Source organism: Ips typographus, linkage group LG12, assembly GCF_016097725.1.
Source record: "Ips typographus isolate SLU linkage group LG12, UJ_Ityp_2.0, whole genome shotgun sequence".
Classification (NCBI taxonomy): domain Eukaryota; kingdom Metazoa; phylum Arthropoda; class Insecta; order Coleoptera; family Curculionidae; genus Ips; species Ips typographus.
The window spans coordinates 6,627,908-6,647,308 of NC_138433.1; the positions used below are offsets into that span (position 1 = coordinate 6,627,908).

Sequence of the window (19,401 nt, forward strand, 5' to 3'; positions counted from 1 at the left end):
CTTTTATAATGTGTCCCAAGTATTCGGCTACCCGTTGTAAAAATCTACATTTAGTTGGTTGCCTCCTAGAATCGAGATTCTAAGAGCCTTGGCAAGAAAGTCCCTTAGAAGTGGTAGTGCCAAAGCCTACCTCATCCCGCCCCATAGATTTATTACAAGGTTATAATAATCCTTGCCCACCCCCTGTAATTCGAGAGAGAAACAGTGTGATACGCCCTAACAATACTGCCGCAATGGCTAACATGACTTTACAGGTAGCTTTGGCTGAGCCAAAAACTCCAGCCACCCCAAAGTTTACATGTCCACCTACATTTAACCCATCTATAGACTCTCCCATTATTTTTGTGAATAAATATGAAAAAGCAGCGATTGCAAACAGCTGGTCGGAAAACCACAAAATTTCCTACTTAGCAAATTTCTTGGAAGGCCCGGCTCAGACTTGGTTTGATGGTTATATTAACGAACCGGCGAACCAGGCAAAAACATGGACGAATATAAAAACAGACTTTTTAATAGAATTTTCTGGTGAACAGCCACTAAGAGAATTAAAGTTTCGATTAAATACACGAAAACATCAAGACAATGAGGATGTTAAAAAATATTATTTCGATTTACTTGCGTTGGCAACAGAAATTGACCCGACCATGTCTTTTGACACTTTTAGGGACCATTTTGAAAATGGTTTACATCCATCCTACTATGAAATGTATTACTTGCTGAGTTCAGGTAATAAAAATTTAAATGACTTAAAACAGCTAGAGTTAAAGCTGAGTGACATTAAAGAGAGAACCCTTGTGAATCAGATGACACGTGATACGGCACTGCTTTCCGTGTCCGATGCGTTAAATAATGAGAATCAAATAGTCAGGAGCGGACTAGGAAATACAACAAATTTTCCACGCAGAGATGGCAATCCAAATAGAAATCGAGTCTATTATAATAGTAATAGCACAAGGAGAAATTTCGTAGATAACAGGAATGTCGCCAGTAACGGTCCGAACAGGAATTTTGTCAATTATCGTGGAAATTTTACAAGAAATATGCCACCAAGGAACAATGCCGTTAATAATGATTCAAATAATGGCGGTCAACGGCCATATTACCAAAATCGGGATATACTAAGGAATAGAAATAATGAGTATAGAGGTCCAAACTATGGAAACAGAGCACCTTACCGAAATCAAGGTAATAGCTATTTACCTAATACAAGAACACACGATGGACGCATTAAATGCATTAATTGCAAAAGAGTAGGGCATGCATCATGCAACTGGAATGCAAACAGTTCCAGAAATAATTCAGATAACCGTCGAAATGATCGGGTATATCAAAACCCAAACGAAAGAGGACAATTTCGTCAATAGGAAGCCCTAACGAGATTGTCCACCTGTCATCAAAGGGCGTCAAAGGAGGGTTATTGTATGTGCATTTAAAAGTAAATAATCAAGAAAATGTAAATGTCGTTCTAGACACCGGAGCGTCTAAAAGTATTGTGGATTTAAATTATATTAATAACATGTATCCTTTGGAAAATGATGTTGAATTAATTACGGCAGGCAGTTACCCTCTTACACCTATTGGGAATTCACAAGTGACGATTGAAATTAATAATAAAGAGATATGCGTTGAAGCATTAGTGGTTAAAAATTTGTCCAAAGCTCTAATTTTGGGACATAACTTTTTGGCGACGACAAAGTCAGTCATTGACTATAATAACAATAAAGTGACGTTGCAGCATGGTTCGGACAAATTGATCCTAAATTTTGGAGATTATGAAACAACTGAAGAATGCGAGCCACAGCCACAACCAACTGAAGCAAACATTATGCCACATGCTGAATCTCTTGATAGCAATCAAATTAGGAAAACTAGTCTGGCAATACGTAATTTTGCAGCTGAAAATATAAGAAAACGACAGGATATAGATAAACTGCGTTACGATTGTAAACATAGACATGTGGAGTTTAATGAGGTGACCAAGTGAAAGTTTTCACCCCGGTAAGGAAAGTTGGGAAAAGTGAAAAATTGCTGCTTAGGTGGTTCGGACCTTATTATATAAGACGAAAAATGTCGGGCGTGGATTATGAGATACAGAAGGGCAGATCAGATAAAGCAAAAAGTGAAGTTGTGCATGTAAGCAGAATATTACCCTATTACGATCCCTGGACCCCAGAATGTACGCCTTTATGAAAAAATATGGGAAAGACACACAAAAGAGACAACTTTAAACAACAAAGATTTTATTACGACTAAGAAAAAAAAACAAATAAATGATAATAATAGTAATAATAAAAAAATAAAAAGAAACTAATAATAATTAAAATTAATGGTGCAGTTAGCACCACTAATTATAATAGTGGCTCCATGTCTAGGAGCAGGAGCCTCCCCATCAGCGGGCTGTGTGGCAGCCCTGTTCCCCGTGTTAGCAGGCTCCTCGGCTTGGGCCGGGGGCGTCGCAGGCCTCGACGGGTCAGGGGACCCCCACGGGTTACTAAGCCGAGAGGGTGGTTGCGAACCCCGTCCGTGCCCGTGCCAAAGGCAGCCCAAGGCACGTAGGGCGGCGATACGCGACCCGCGCGCGCACTGTCGGGAGTTGGGGTGAATTGTGGAGGTGAATTGTCTATAAAATAAAGAAAAACATTAGGTTACATACCCTACGAGTAACGAGCCAAAGAGCAGAAATCAACTTACCGCTCATGATTAGGCACAGAGAAGAGAAGAAAAAAGAGACAACTTCACTCAGGCTCACAAAGAAAGTGACTGGAGACGGAAAAGTAAAGGACCGTTTCGTCCATAAAATGACAAAACTGCTGTGAATGCAGTGCCGCTGAAGTAAAATAAATAAACGATAATAAGGCACCGTCTATCCCTTACTGACATAAAGATTGTAACACTTTGTATACAAAGTAATAATTTTGTTGAAATAAGAACATTACGTTTGTTGGGTACAAACTTCACATACCGAGTTATACCTAAATTTGAAGTTACTGAGCTCAGGGATTATTATTCTCTTATCCGCGTCTGAATTTAATGCGCAATTGAAAAATTCACGAACGGATATTAGTCTAATTTTCCGCAGTTACACCAAAAGTGTGTAAAATGATTATCTAAGCGCGCGTGTTACAAATTATTTGACTACAATGGAAAAAATGATATAATCAAAATGGCATACTTAGACAAAAATACGAGGGACGTTAAATATTATTATATTTATATTCAAGTAATTATTATATATATTATATTATTATATTCAAGTAAATACTTAAATAAATATAAATGTCAGGGGTATGTGAAATTGGGGGATAGACAGATTTAAAATAACGAGTTTTCGTTTTATTTTAGTGTTGGATATTTGTGAATACCAGCATAATGTATTCGGTCAAAATAAAATGCATCAAATGAATAATATGCGACCGCATGCGTCCCGTAAAAGTGATGACATGAAATTAAGAGAATATAAATAATTCTGTCGCTGTGATTTGCATTTTAGTTAGCGAAGTACCGTAATAGTACCGCGAATGCGTTTCCTTGAAAAAATATCTATCGAAAGTTTATAAGAAATGGAGTGGATTGTGATGTTGCTATATTATGCCCGATGTGTTTCGGACATAAATGTCAAATTACATTTATATGACATGGCTTTATACCATTTATGGGAATTACATCAAGAAATACAGCGACCAGGAATAGTGTATTTGGGAGTCACAAAGGCGTTACTAGCACTTTGGACCCAAATAATTCACATGGAATACCAGATGATTCTTATTGATTCAATGATGAGACAAGGAGGAAACCTACGGAAAGATTGTTACGTACGAAATAGAGTTTTCGTCCGTAACTCGTTTGGTTTGTGTTTTTAATGTCCGTGGGCCTAGTTACACTAGTAGACCGATTCCGATCGCTTAAATCCTCCATTTGCACTTTGTGCACATTTTGTTGTAAATGTGGGTGCGTCACCTGATAAGTTATCAGGTGCCGTAGTCACGTGATTAGTTTCGATTTTTGTCGGGGAAGCGTCGGTTTGTGGTCGTGTTTCTTTGTGTCAGGTCCTATTTAATCACCCCACTTTGTGATATCGGCCTCTTTACCACTACATCACTCGAACTGCCGACATCTGACCTTTTTTCTGAGCGGTGTGGCGCGTGTGTGTCTTAAGTTTTTTTAATCCGTGATCATCTGGCCGAATTACAGGTAAATTGGTTTTATTGTTAGTTCTTTTGAATTATTTTGTATCGGCCCAATTTTCCAACACAGTATTGTGTTCGGCCCAACCGGAGATCCAAAGACTTTCCAACCGGAGATCCAAAGACTTTCCAACCGGAAATCTAAGGGCTTTCCGAGCAGAGATCTGAGGGCTTTCCGACCAGAGATCTGAGTATTTTCTGACCAGAGATCTAGGGGTTTTCCCGACCGGAGAACTTTTCAATCGGCGATTGAAAAAGCCTAACCGGGACTGCTTTGTCCAGAGTTTTCCGGACCAACCCACGTGTTGGAAAGGCCGACCAGCGGCCACAGAGTTTCAGAAGGTCAGAGTTGAACTACCACAATTCCTCACTTGATTTAGTTTTATTTATTTCTTTTTTTTTATTTTATATTAGTTTGCTTTAAACAACTTCAACACTTGTCATTACCTCTGGTCACCTTTTTGGTTGCCGGAACAAGTGTTGAAGCTGTTTGTTCGTTTTCCCTGGTGTTCTGCTGTTTTCTACCTTAGGTATCTGTCACCAGTCTCTGGACCCCATTTCCTACCTGGAAATCAGCGGTGGCCACTACTGACTACTGGGAAGAGGATACTGGAGGTTCCAGGACCCAAACATCGTCTTTGAGAACTGGTAAGGGCAGTTAGAGACAGTTTGGCACTGGGAAAACTTTTCCTGTTTTTTTTTTTTAATTTCAAATTTAAATTGCTTTTTCATTTTGTTTTAAATTCAACTTCAATTTTGTTTTCTTTTATTTTTTCTTGTTAATTCCTTCAATAATTTGTTTCTCGGCAACTTTTTGTAAATTTTGTAAGATTGTAAATATTGTAGTTTATTTGTAAAATTTTCATTTGTAATATACACGTGTACATATGCAACTAACGGTTCGTTTGATTTCCTGCAGAGTATCCAAGTGTGTTCATTTATAGCTAACTATGAACTCATGCAATTAATCCACGACCTTGAGCAATCTAATTTAAAAAAGTTGAAATCTCATTAACGTGAGGTTTCATCATAACAAGATGTGGTTGTGCAATTTGCGCACCTCCGAGGGTGCCACTCTATCAACCAAGACAATTTTGGGAAATCTGTTTGTGGATGGTTGCGAATGCAATGTTTGTGAGTACAGGAGTTCACAATTCAGGCGGCGTGAACCATATCAACCTCCCCGACCCCATTTGCCACCGAGAATGATGGGACATCCATTTAGGGTTGACGGATTTTGGATCAAGACGTGAACCGACGTTAGTTGAAGTGCCGAGGGTGACTTTGCGATCGAATTGGAACCCCGTTGAGCCACCACCAAATACAGCAAACATGACAAATTGGACTCGGCAGGTGACTGCCACGCCTCTTCGAAGACGAATAAATCATACACGTGTACGTGGTACGGCACCATATCAAGTGCCTATACGTGAGGAAAGAAATGAAGACCAGTTGAACACTGATCAGGCGAAACCCGGAGGGACCCAAACCAAACAAGACAAGTGAAACAGTTATTGTTCAATGTATTATATCTATATTATATATTGTATATTTAAATTTTATCTATATAATAATGACTATTGTAGCACGAAGAAAATAAATGATATTTAACCATTTTTCTTGTTTAATTAAAGGTAAGATGGGTAAAGTTAATAAAGGCGTAATACGTTTAAAGGCGTCAATACGTCACTGTTTATTAATATGTTAATGATGACACAAGCGTTACCCTGACCTACCTCAAAACCGCTGCCAAGACAAAATAAACCGAGTATAGGTTGTTTGCACTACTTAAGTAGAGTGCATTTCAAACCATATGGTCGTTAGACAACCGTAAATTTTGTTTTGTGTTTACGTTTTGATAATTTACTTTCTTATTTTTGTTTACAGATAATCTAGGGGAGAAGCAATCAAACGTTATCGTCAATTTAGTAATTTTTTTTTGGATAAATAAAACTTAGTTGATATGGAAATTGGGACATTAGTTAAACATATGCAAAAGTTATTGCAATCGGTTTGAAGTATACCAGTGAATAAAATTCACTCGGTTGAAGGTTATTAATTTAATTGAGATATAAAAGAAATATGCGTGTAATATTATATATTATTATATGTTGTTATTAAGCCTTAAGTAACGCATATTAACCTTTGTTCTTATTTTCGTTACATGTAAAAACCGCTTGAGGGAGCCATAAGAAGCCAATGTACTAAGTGGCGCTGGGCAAAGCCAGTATTGGACGACCATTGAAGATGACATTTAACCGTATCACCAGAGTCAACCACATGATGAAAATAAAGCCTAAGCAGAAGGGACTATGAAAAGGATATTGCTAGAATTCAGCTACTGGACTATTTGGTGACCAGTGAAAGACGATGTGTTAAGTCATAGACAGGGCAATGTATGATTGTGACAAACATTTTTGTGCGGACAATGGCGCAATATAAGTCGCAACATCAGAACTACTTATATTAGTAAAATAATGCATATTTAAGGGCTACCCAAGGTTTCAAATGTGTTATTTTAATCTAAGGGTTACTTTAATGATTAGGATTACTGTAATTTTAAGGTACGACGAAGCGATGACGGAAGATGGAGAAAGTAAGCTTTTTAGAAAATATATGATAAAAAATTAAAATTAAATTTTCGCTTGGCCATTCTAGTAAACTCAGTGATTTTCCGGAGTCGAAAATGCACTGTTTAATATTGAGGAGGTTGAAGGTTTAAATTGGGCGGGTAGAGTTAATGAGAGTCTTGATTGCCATTTCAATACTGATTTAATCCTACGCATGTAACTAACAATCTTACTAAACTATTAACCATACCAGTGGCTCAGAAACAATTAAACTCTATGGTTTTGACATGGTTGTTACAGTCATCATTTGTAAACAATATATAAACAGTTTGGTGGCTGCTGAACTATAATTATTGCAACCACTGTTAAATAATATAGAACGCTATGTTACGCTGTTTTGAATATAGTTAAACAATTATCGATTGCTAGTTGCTTACTAATTGTAATTATGAAATGTTAAAAGATCTATAAACTATGATTGTCCTTAATTACCCTGATTATTTATATAACATTAAGATATATGTTTAGCTGAAGACTAAACATCTTGCCGGGCTCGACTGAATTTGGCGAGCTGAATTAGAGGTTGATGACTTCATATCAGGCCTCATTGTTGAGACTGTGTTGTCTTAGCGATGCCAGTTCTATCATCTCTGAAGATGTCTTATGTTTGATTGTTGGTTGAGATCTGGCAGTAGTTAGTGCCCGACGGCATTTGTTGACTGCTACTATGACCGCCATGATAATAAGTACTACCGCTGCTGATGTCAGTGCACCTGTGAACATAGAATGTTTAGTTATGGATTTACAGTGATGTTGTCCTAGCTCGGTTTCAATGTCTTCCTCCATTTCTTTTAGCTTTCGAAAATCATCTGAGAGATGAATGATGTTTTCTTCGTATTAGCTTTGAGGTGGTTGCTTTATTGACGTGGTCAAGTTTACCGCCACCTGCTTGATAAAACCTGCTAGAACCGGAAATACGTCGCTGCGCCTAGCTGCTATAGATATTTTATTAGTCGATATGATGCAATTTGATGAAAACGAAATGATTCCTGTTTTATTTAAGACTAAATCTTCTCTATTACCGTTACACGTTATTGCAACTTTTGATGAATCAGGTGACACAAAAATCCATATTGACGTGGTCAAGTTTACCGCCACCTGCTTGATAAAACCTGCTAGAACCGGAAATACGTCGCTGCGCCTAGCTGCTATAGATATTTTATTAGTCGATATAATGCAATTTGATGAAATCGAAATGATTGCAACTTTTGATGAATGAGGTGACACAAAAATCCACGAATTTTTGGTGTAAAGTTGAATCCATTGCATTGCTTTAATTTTCACTCGCTTAACGGGACAGCTCGAATGTTCAGTTCGTTGATATATTTCATCTAAAATGCAATTCGGGCTGTTTTCAATGTTCCTTATTAAAGGCGGTGAGCATACGAATAAATGTTTTCTGATTCCTATGCAATTCTTAAATTCTTCTTCACTTATGTGAAAATATTTTTGTTCATTGTAATCACTAGCTAGCAGTTCTTGAGGTAGGTCAATTGTTAAATACGTGTCGCCTTCCACTGCAGACGGTATCGCACTGACCTTGACTACGGTAAAATTGCTGAACTCAGTTACTATAAAATACACATAATCGTGTAGTTGTTTTTCTGTTTCCTCAAGTTCAGTTTTCAATATGGGTTGAGGTAAGATTTCAATGCTTGGTGGCATTTTGCGCTCTGCAGTTTGGATTATTTCCCTTATCTGCCCCGGTGTTAACATTGAGTATACCAGGTGTCCAAGAGCACCCTGGACATAGGAGATTAACATGGGAAAATGGTTTTGAATTTTTTGCGCCTGTACGGTTCAATTAATGGAAAAACGCTTTAGATAAAAGTTGTAGAGCACATGTTCGGCTATCAACTCGTAATTTTTTCAATACCGTAGATTTGACCATTAAGACAAAAAGCGGATCTAAAATTCGGAAATTTTAAATCTCCCGCCAAGCGGTCGTTAAGGAAAGTTTCTATCCGGCCGTGCTACCAACCTTTCAAAATCATAACAAATCGCTGTCAGTCATTCTGTAATCAAAACATTCAAAACACGTTTATTTAGTAATAATTTTGAGTTACTACCCACATACTGCGAAGAAAATACAAATAAATCGTGATAAAAACACTTTATCAGTAGCCACAGCCCAAAAATCTGGTAAGTTGCATTCATAACCTCATTCAATGTCTCTATTAAACTTATTTACTTTGTAGCAAAATTCTTAAAGAAAACACTGGTTTTGCTTGCAAATATTTAATGAGGATGACCGAATCACCTATCTCAAGCCTCTTCATAACACTACCAAACGATTTAAAGTGATGAAAACAGTGGACAATGAAGATCTTTGAAGATAAGTTTCCTACTGTACAGGGACAACAACAAAGGGGCCAAATACTTCCTTCAAAAGTGGTGTGATTTAGTTTCAATGTGCTTAACTTCATGGACTATCATCAGCGAGGGTCTTCACCAGTGTTGCAACTAAAACTTAAAACGATTTAGTGTTGATATCTGACTTAAATCTCAAAATTTGATGTGCCTGTGAAATGTGAATAATGTTAAACTGGCTATAAAACCTCTGAGAAACCCCTTCTAAGAAGAGAATATGGACTTACACAGTCAAATTATCAGTCAGGTGACAAAACTTTTTGTATATGGGTAGGTATTGTGGAAAAACCAACTTTTCAATTGAGCTATCTACATGAGCTGTTCTATTCTAGGTTTAGGTATTAACATTATAATTGTGTTCTTTTTTCCACACACTCAATTGTTCCAAATAAAACTTTGTACACTGAACGTTTGTATTAATTATTTATTCACAGTTCAAGGTACAGTATACATTTTCTTCAAGTGAAAAACTTAGGTACAATAGGTGACAAAGAAAACTGGTCTTACCACATAAACAGTGATTGTTCCACAGATTGAGTGTGAGTGGGTGAACCTTTCACTATACAAGCTATGCTAAAAACAACTTTGTCTTACTAACCTAATGTTTGTTTGGATAATAGTGGAGTTCCAAATTAGCAAAGGTAGGTGAAATGTAGTGATTGAAAGTCTCTAAAGAGAAACAATTTGCTTCTAATTCAATACACCATGTCACAGGACATACCTTTACTAATCAAATGTGAACTCGAGTTACACATTACTTGCAAATAAACTATGTTTGATTAGTAGACATTTTACAAGTACCCTTGTAGGTGAATGATGTTCAAGTTAACTAATGGAGCTAATTAAATATCAGTACTTACCTTACCCTGTAGAGATGGGAAAAAACATTGACAATCAGTTATGAAAAATGCCTTTTTATTAACATCATACAATGTAAAACCACTTAAACACTATGGTGTATTGATAACACTACAAAACAGAAGGATACAATAAAACTATCAGTCACATAGGTCACTAAATTGCACCACTTTTGAGGGAAGTATTTACCCTCTTTTGTGGTCCCTGTATAGTAAAGCAACTTATCTTCAAACATCTGCAGGCCTTCCTAGTCCATTGTTTTTATCACTTTAAATCGTTTGGTAGTGTTATGAAGAGGCTTGAGATAGTTGATTCGGTCATCCTCATTAAATATTTGCAAGCAAAACCAGTGTTTTCTTAAAGAATTTTGCTACAAAGTAAATAAGTTTAGTAGAGACATTGAATGAGGTTATGAACGCAACTTACCAGATTTTTGGACTGTGGCTCCTGATAAAGTGTTTTTATCATGATTTATTTGTATTTTCTTCGCAGTATATGGGTAGTAACTCAAAATTATTACTAAATAAACTTGTTTTGAATGTTTTGATTACAGAATGACTGACAACGATTTGTTATGATTTTGAAAGGTTGGTAGCACGACCGGATATAAACTTTCCTTAACGACCGCTTGGCGGGAGATTTAAAATTTCCAAATTTCAGATCCATTTTTCGTCTTAGTGGTCAAATATACGGTATTGAAAAAATTACAAGTAGATAGCTGAAAATGTGCTCTACAACTTTTATCTAAAGCGTTTTTCCATTAAATGAACAGTACAGGCGCAAAAAAATCAAAACCATTTTCCCATGTTAATCTCCTATGTCCAGGGTGCTCTTGGACACCTGGTATGTTGCATGTGTTGTATAAGATGTCAGACTGACTTTTATAATAGTCATATACTTCATCTAAATAATTGTTCCCAACTTGATATGAGCTCAGAAGGTGAATGCTAAGTCTGTTTTCGTCCACCGCTTGAAACCAGCTTTGCTTCATCTCAGTTATAGCGGCTTGGCTTCTGATAACCTTTTCTTGAAACTGCTTAAGCTTGCTGTAAATTCTGTTTTCGGTGTCGTTAAACTGAGATAGTGCCTGCAGCATAAATTTAGTTTGATGACTAGATGCATGTATTAATTGTTGTTGATTCTTTTCTAGATTGTTAATGTCGGTGTATACTTCGTCATTTACGCCAAAAATTGAAGTCATCAGTTTTCCAAGTAATCCTCGCCGTTTCCTTGACCTTGTAACGTCGTATATTCCTTTTATAACCCACTCTAGTCTAGTTTCTTTTAATTGCATATCGGAAATTAATGTGTTGCATTCAGTTTTTTCTGATATTTCTGCCACATTTTGGCATACGTTCTGAATCTGGGCTGTAACATTTTTTATGTTTTTTATGTGGTAACTGATATCAGATTTATTCAGCTTTATGTCAATTCGAAAGATTCCCCTTTCTATTTTTGCTTGTCCAATATGTTCAATGTACAATCCTGGTTTTGGATATTCTATCTTATATTGAGCCTTTGCTGAATTTACTAAGCTTAATATGAATAAAATCGCAACAACGGCTTTCTTCCACAAATTCGCTGACCTTGTTTTGCCTTTAAATTGATTTCTCTCATTTCCATATTTTACTGCCTTTTTTTCTGATTCTCCACGTAACGGTATAAGCTTATGAATCGGCCGTTTGGTAATTACTCCCCCTGGCTTCTTTATTGACACTATTCGAACAATTCCGTCCTTATCCGCGTGCGCTTCGGTTATTCGAGCTAATGGCCATTGACTTGGTTTTACGTTATCTTCTTTTAAGATTACTACTTCTCCCGTTTCTAAATTGTTTGATTTGGATGTCCATTTGTACCGCTGCTGAAGTTGATGTATGTACTCTTGCATTCATGTATTCCAAAATTCTTTACGCATTTTTTGTATCATTTTCCATCTTTGATTCATATTACTGATGATGTCTTCGCAGATTGGGGTAATCGGTGACAATAGTTCTCTTCCGATTAGAAAGTGACCTAGCTTATTGTAATTGTGTAATGTTTTCCAATTATTGGGCGTTCCTTGGATTCATGATAATGCTATCATGGAATCAATCCAAGCGTATGTGGGTGTTTTATTCAAACGTAGAGCCGTTTTAATTCTAGTTAGTAATCTTGCTAACAATACTGCTGCACATAACTCAAGTTTTGGTAGTGTTGTTTTTGTTTTTATTGGTGCTACTTTTGACTTTGCAGTCAATAGTGTGATTTTGATGCTTTTGTCGTTATTTATAGTTTTTACGTAAACTACAGCTCCGTATGCCTTCTCTGAAGCATCGCTAAATCCGTGTAGTTCAATTTTGTTCTTGGTTGATTGATACGTCCAACGCGGAATGCTGATTTCTTCAACGGACTTTAACTGCTGCCGAAACTTATTCCAACAAGCTGCTATTTCTTGTGAGACTTCTTCATCCCAGCTAAGTTTTTCTAACCATAATGTTTGCATGATCAATTTTGCTTTGACTAATACTGGACTTAGCCATCCTAACGGATCGAATAGTTTCGCAATGTCCGCTAATATTGTTCTTTTTGAAAGCTTTTATGACTTCCCTGTTATTACTAGACCATTTTCTTAGTGTATCCCGCTGGCCTTGAACATGCTTATTGTTCATTTACCGTTTCAATTTCCTCTCTTTCGTCTTCTGCACCTGACATTAGATCGTCCACATAGAAGTCCTGTAAGCTGATTTTTGATGCTGTTGGATACGACATTTTCTCGTCTTCCGCTAACCTTTGAATTGTTTTTACAGCCAAGTATGGTGCTGCAGCCGTTCCATACGTTACGGTCAATAACTTGAATTCTTGAATTGGGTCGTTTGTCGAGAATCTCCATAAGATTCTGTGATAGTCCTGATCTTCTTCGGAAATTCGAATTTGTCTATACATCTTCTCTATGTCGGCTGTAAATCCTATTCTGTGACTTCTCCAACGTAATAGAATATCTATAAGGTCATCTTGAATTTTAGGACCTACGTGCATGATGTCATTTAAACTTTTTCCATTTGTCGTTTTTGATGATGCGTCAAACACTACTCTCAACTTTGTAGTCGTACTGGTTTCTTTGATAACTGGTTGATGAGGTATGTAATATTTTCCTTGGATTTGGTTACTCCACTGCACCTGTTTCATGTGACCTAGCTTAATGTATTCACTCATAAATTTTTTATATTCCAAATTCAACTTGTAATCATTAGATAATCGTTTCTCCAAGGACAGTAAACGTGCCAACGCTCTTGGCCTTGACTCACCTAATTGCGATGACTCAATTTCGTTTTTAAACGGAATTTGAACAGTGTACGTACCGCTCGAATTACGCAATGTTGTTTTATCGTAAAATGCCTCGCATGCATTTTCATCGCATGTTAATTGTCGTTTTTCCGAAATTTCCTCTAATTCCCAGAACCGTGATAATTCTTTCGCTTCAGACTGTGTTATCATGCTTACTACTGCAATGTTGGTTTGTTTTAAGGATTGATGAATGCTTCCCCAAATTATCCAGCCTAACTCTGTATTTTGCGCTACAAGGCCGTCGTTTGACTTGTCCATTCCTTCTAACAAAATTTCGTGAAATTCTTGGGCTCCAAGAATCACATCAATTGGACCCGGCTTTCCGAAGCCTGGATCAGCAAGAATTTTATTTTGCCATAATTCGGTATTTACTTCAATTGGGTGTTCTGGCATATCTTTTGCTAATTTTTGTAAAATCAGCAGTTCATTATTTAACGTAAATTTGCTAGTAATGCGTGGTTTGCATTGTACAGATATTTTGTATTTGCAGCTCTCATTGGTTGATCCCCCTATACCAGAAATTTCTGCATGAATTTTCTGTTTGGGTAACTGTAGTAAATTGGCAGCTTCCATAGTGATAAACGATGCTTGCGAACCTGAATCGATCAAGGCTCTCAAATTTTCGTTTTTTCCATCTGAATCTTGAATTCTAATGATTGCTGTCGCTAATAATGTTTTACCTCCTTCATGCGCGACATGTGTTCCTACCCTGTTTGATTGATTGAAATATGGTTTTGATTTCTGCTCGTTTGGCGTTTTCGTTTTGTTGTGGTTGTTTTCTTTGTATGATGATTTTGAAAACAAATTCTGCATTTTTGAAATGACAGGCATTTTGTAGTTAAATCGTGGTTTAAGCAATTTAAACATAACCGTTTTTCTTTAGCAGCATTAAACCGTTGATAAGCTGTTAATGCTTTGAATTTTAAACATTGATAAATGGTATGGTTAGATAAATTGCAGTACTTACAGCTTTGACTTTGCTGTTTTCTCTGATGTGGTTGATAACTGCCCATGCTGCTATTGTTTTCGCGTCCGTCATGTCGATCGGTAGATATGGATTCGATGGCTCGAAACCGCTTAAGGATGAAGTTCAACATCTCGTCGAGTTCTGGCACTTGTAGTGGATTGATCAAACTAGCTTCAAATAGCTCTTGTGTTCTCTTATCGATTTTCCGCAGTAGGACGCAACCGATGATCGGGTCCCATTGAGATGTATTTATGTTCAGAGCTTCAATGGCTTTCAAGCATTCTTTTGTTGTGTTGTAAATTTCTTTTAGCTGCTCTGATGATTCTTGTTTGCTGTCAGGTAGATCCAGTATTTTGTTAATAAGCTTGTTGGTGATTAGGCGTTCGTTACTGTATCTCTCTTTGAGATGACCCCATGCAATATGGTAGTTCGCTGAACTGATTTGGAAATGTTGAATTGCTCTGCCAGCTTCCCCTGTGACATGAGCTTTTAGATAGTTCATTTTTTCGATTTCGCTGAGTGCCTCGTTGTTATGGATCACATTCTTGAACATGTCTTCAAATGGCGTCCAATCTTCGTAGTTTCCAGTAAATATTGGTATCTTTATTTGAGGTAGGCTGATGTTATTGGTTCTATTCACTGACATTTGTGGTTGTTGGTTTTCTACCTCGCTTTTCAGAGGTGATGATTTGCTGTTAGATTGTCCTTGAATTTTGGCAATCAAGGTACGAAGTTGCTTGAATTTGTTTTCCTCAAAATATTTTGAGACTTTATCAACGTCCAATTTTGAAATTTCCCAGTGTAAGGATGTTACGATGTTCCAGTCTTTCAAAATTGTTGAAAAAAGTCCACTTTTTACCTCGGGATCAAATGTTGCAGTGAATTCTTCAACCAGTTCATCCAAATCGCTCACTCGCAAGGTTTGTTCCTGCGTGAGTTGATTTAGAGTGGCACTTTTTTGCTGCTTATCTTGTTGCTTTAATTCTTGTTTTCTCTCTTCGTCTAGTAGTTTTTCCTTGCAGTTGTTTAACTCTTGTAGAGCATCGTTATAAATGGTTCTGATTTGTTCAAAGTAATTGCTAGCTATAATGTTTTCAGCTCTTTGAGCTGGGTGTCATTTACTTTAACTTCGTTCCATAGCTTCTAAACTTGAGTTCTCCTTTCTTCAACGTATTGTAGGGTTTTTCTGTTTAATGGGTCTTTCTTTATATTGGTGTGAATGCGTTTGATCTCTTGTCCTAATACCTCTTGAGCTTTGCTTAATTTGTTAACGGTTTCCATTTTTGTGTTGAGATTAAACTCTTCACTTACACTGAATGAATCACTTCACTTTACTTGTTATCTGCACTTGGGTGAAACACTTAACAGATATAGATTTTTCGATAGAGTTATCGATTTGTATACGCGACTCGCGGCCGAATATTACTTGATTAGATTTTTTGTTCTGTGGCTAGAATAGGTTACTGATTAATTATTTTAGACTCGAAGGACCATGTTTCATATTGAGGAGGTTGAAGGTTTAAATTGGGTGGGTAGAGTTATTGAGAGTCTTGAGTACCATTTCAATACTGATTTAATCCTACGCATGTAACTAACAATCTTACTAAACTATTAACCATACCAGTGGCTCAGAAACAATTAAACTCTATGGTTTTGACATGGTTGTTACAGTCATCATTTGTAAACAATATATAAACAGTTTGGTGGCTGCTGAACTATAATTATTGCAACCACGGTTAAATAATATAGAACGCTATGTTACGCTGTTTTGAATATAGTTAAACAATTATCGTTTTGCTTACTAATTGTAATTATGAAATGTTAAAAGATCTATAAACTATGATTGTCCTTAATTACCCTGATTATTTATATAACATTAAGATATATGTTTAGCTGAAGACTAAACATCATTTTTTCTCTATATTCAGGGTGTAAGGGTACTTGAAAATATCCAGATGCTATATCCATGGTACTAAACAATTCCGCATTAGCCAATTTGTCAATGGTTTCTTGAATGTTAGGGAAAGAAATCTGTTTTTCTAATTGCATTGAGTTCACGATAGACTATACCAAGCCTATGTTGCACCTCTTCACCTGGATGTCTTCGCTTTTAAACCAATATGGCAGGGAAACTCCACCCCCGCACACTGACTTTCCACGATAATCCCATCATCCAATAATTTCTGAATTTCTTTTCTCAATATTGGTTGTCGATGATACGGTACTCGGTATGGCCTCTTTATTATCGGAGGTACGTTTTCAGTGATGATACGGTGTGTTACTTTTGTCGTACAAGTCAAGTTTTGGTCAGGCGAATGGAAACTATCTATAAATTATATAACCAATCTTTTTAGCTTGGCTTCGTCGTCGCTTTCGACGTCTTCCAGGTTCAATTGCTTTAGTATTACTTGGGTACTTTCTAAGTTTACTTTTCTAATAGCTTGCTCTTGTATATCAGGCTTATTTTCAATATCCACTTCAAAGGCGTCTGCTATCCTTTGTCTTCGCTGTACCAGCATATCCTTATCTGATACATTCATGAGTCTCACAGGCATCTTGGCGCCCTTTTTACAGAGACTTCTCGCAACTAGTAAACGTTGCTGAGAATCTTCACATGGCTCTATGACAACATGCTGAGTCGTAACTCTTGAAGAATCAGATCAGCTATACTAGCTAAACAAATCACCTCACTTGTTGGGGGTATAATTAAATCTTCCTCTAATATAATTTTCCACGATTTTCCCTCATTTTCCACATAATGTTTCATCACAAAATTCTCTTTGGACTCCGGAGCCTTTCATTTCGGCAGTTCTCAGATCCAATTTAAAATTCGCATCACCGGAACATACAAGTTGAACATCAGGACATCCATGCTTTCCTAAATTTGGTTTTTCCAGAGCTTTCAAACGACTGCCAATCGTTTTGAATGCCCACATCCATCGTTGTTGGCAGCAACGATGAATGATTCTTGGAGGTAGTTGTGTGTGAATGCGTCTGACTCTGAACTTGTCGTCCATTTAAAGTTCCATGTAAACTCCCCAAATGCTCTTCATATAGAGGTAGTTTTTCTCCTAGGAGTACTATTTCTCCTTTTCCCCAATCAATAGTTGCACCATGTTTATGCAAAAAATCGAGACCCAATATTAAATCTGTATGAAAACTCTCAGATTCAAGTACTTTGATTTCATGTTCCGCAATTCTTCTTGGCCCAATGCCTGCACGTATACACGTGCTTCCTAAAATGAGAATACTATTTCCCGGAATATCCACTAAATTAGTTTCGCTAAATTGTAACGGTATAAACCCCTGAGCAACTGAGGGTTTTTCACTAGGGAAAAAACATCTCCACAATCTATCAGCGCCCAATATAACTTTTCAGCTATTGTTACCTTAGCAACATTGCAGAGCCTGGAGATTCTTTTCCACTCGCAAATGATTATCCCTACACTAACACTTTCACTTATTCCCACGTTGCCTCCATGTCAGATGGGCTTCGGTGCTGGGAAACGGGTGCGTCGGAGTTTAAATTTAAAGACCCAATTTCGGCGGTGCGTTACCTAGCAAAATGTCCTGGTTGGTTACATCTAAAGCAGGTTCGTTGTTGCTGGTTGTTAGTGGTTGTATTTCTGGCCCTTGTAGAAGTATTTCTATTTTGGTTATTGTAAACTTGAGTTGCTCGTCTAGTATCAGGACAGTCTCGTTGGTAGTGCCCTGGTTTGTTGCACTTTAAGCATACGTTATTTTTCGTTCGATCCTGACGAAGATTTCGGGAATTTGCATTTCGGCAATAGTTGTCTGTGTGTCCTGGCTTCTTGAAAATATTACAATAATACTTCTTAGGTTGTACGTTTTGTTAGTTCATTTTAATGGCTTGACACTCTCGGCTGGTGGAAAAATCAATTAGGTTTTCAATACTTTCCTCTTGCTCGGCATACTCTAACGCTTCTGTCAAGTTGCTTGGGTTTTTACTAAGTACCCGTTGTTTCAAGGGATGCACTAAGCCCAATACAAATTGTGTGGCGATGTCTTTTTCCAGCTTGCGTCGAACAGCGGCGTCATCAGGAGCATCTCCAGTCAACTCCAGTGTTTTATTAGCAAGCACTTTCAGACGGGTGACATATTGAACAGGTTTCTCCTATGCGTTGGCGGCACTCAATGAAGTTCTTAATGGCGGATCCTTTCACACAAGGGCGACTAAACTGCGTTTGTAATTCCTGCCTAAGCTTAGCCTAATCTGCGGTAGTTTGCAGTTCTGGTTCCGAATCAATAAATTGTTTGGCTATACCACGTAATTTTAGTTTAGACAATGCAAGTTTTCTGCCGGTCACCAATTGGCTAAAATCCCTGTTTCTTCAATAATTGAAGTAAAGTCACCAATTGAGCCCTGTCCATCGAAGGTTGGTAGTCTATCTAAGCACATAACTGCTCCATTATTAACCACGGGTTTACCGGCTGTTGGTCATCTCGGTTGGCTTGTTGTTCTGCTCCTCTACCTCTTCTCTCCATGTTTAGGGATAGCTTTTGGATTTTTTTTAAATTCAAGTATTACTTGCCCCTTCTACCCTTTCTTTCCCCTAGGATAATTTTTAGAACCTCACACTTGACACCAAAGGTAATGGCCCAAAAATGCATTCTTCCAATTTTTGGGTCTTACAAGCTTATTTTTGGGGTTCGAGGGGCAGGCGCTATACCCTGAATGACACTACCACCAATCTCGTATCAAACATTTATTCAGGCTTGAATAACAGATAAATACTCAGCTTGGTACGGTTCGGTTCCAAAGTCTTTGGTCTACTTAGCAATCCTGGCTTTAACGTACCTTTTGGACATGTGGAGTTAACAAAAGGGGGGGTGAAGAACACTCAGCCTTCTCCACAACAAACCATGTTGAGTTAAGTTGTAGTGACAGGCTTTAGGTCAAGCGGCTTCGTGGTTTCTTTTACGAGAATTTTGAAGGGTTTTCCAACACTATAAATTTTCGGTTCTTGAGCACTTACGAATTTTGGTAGAACTTATTTTGCACCACTGAACATGTCTAGAACTACACCCTTTTGGGTCTTTTTGGACT

At 37.4% G+C, this 19,401-nt stretch overlaps 2 long non-coding RNA genes across 2 annotated transcripts in view; one reads left to right on the forward strand and one right to left on the reverse strand.

Moving 5' to 3' along the window:
• Positions 1-19,401, reverse strand: part of LOC145736752 (uncharacterized) — a 200,977-nt gene that overhangs the window by 55,274 nt on the left and 126,302 nt on the right. The window lies entirely within an intron of this gene.
• LOC145736598 (uncharacterized) lies at positions 914-5,080 on the forward strand. The gene is made up of 2 exons (XR_014180036.1): positions 914-4,191; positions 4,255-5,080. It is a non-coding gene; the product is annotated as an uncharacterized LOC145736598 (long non-coding RNA).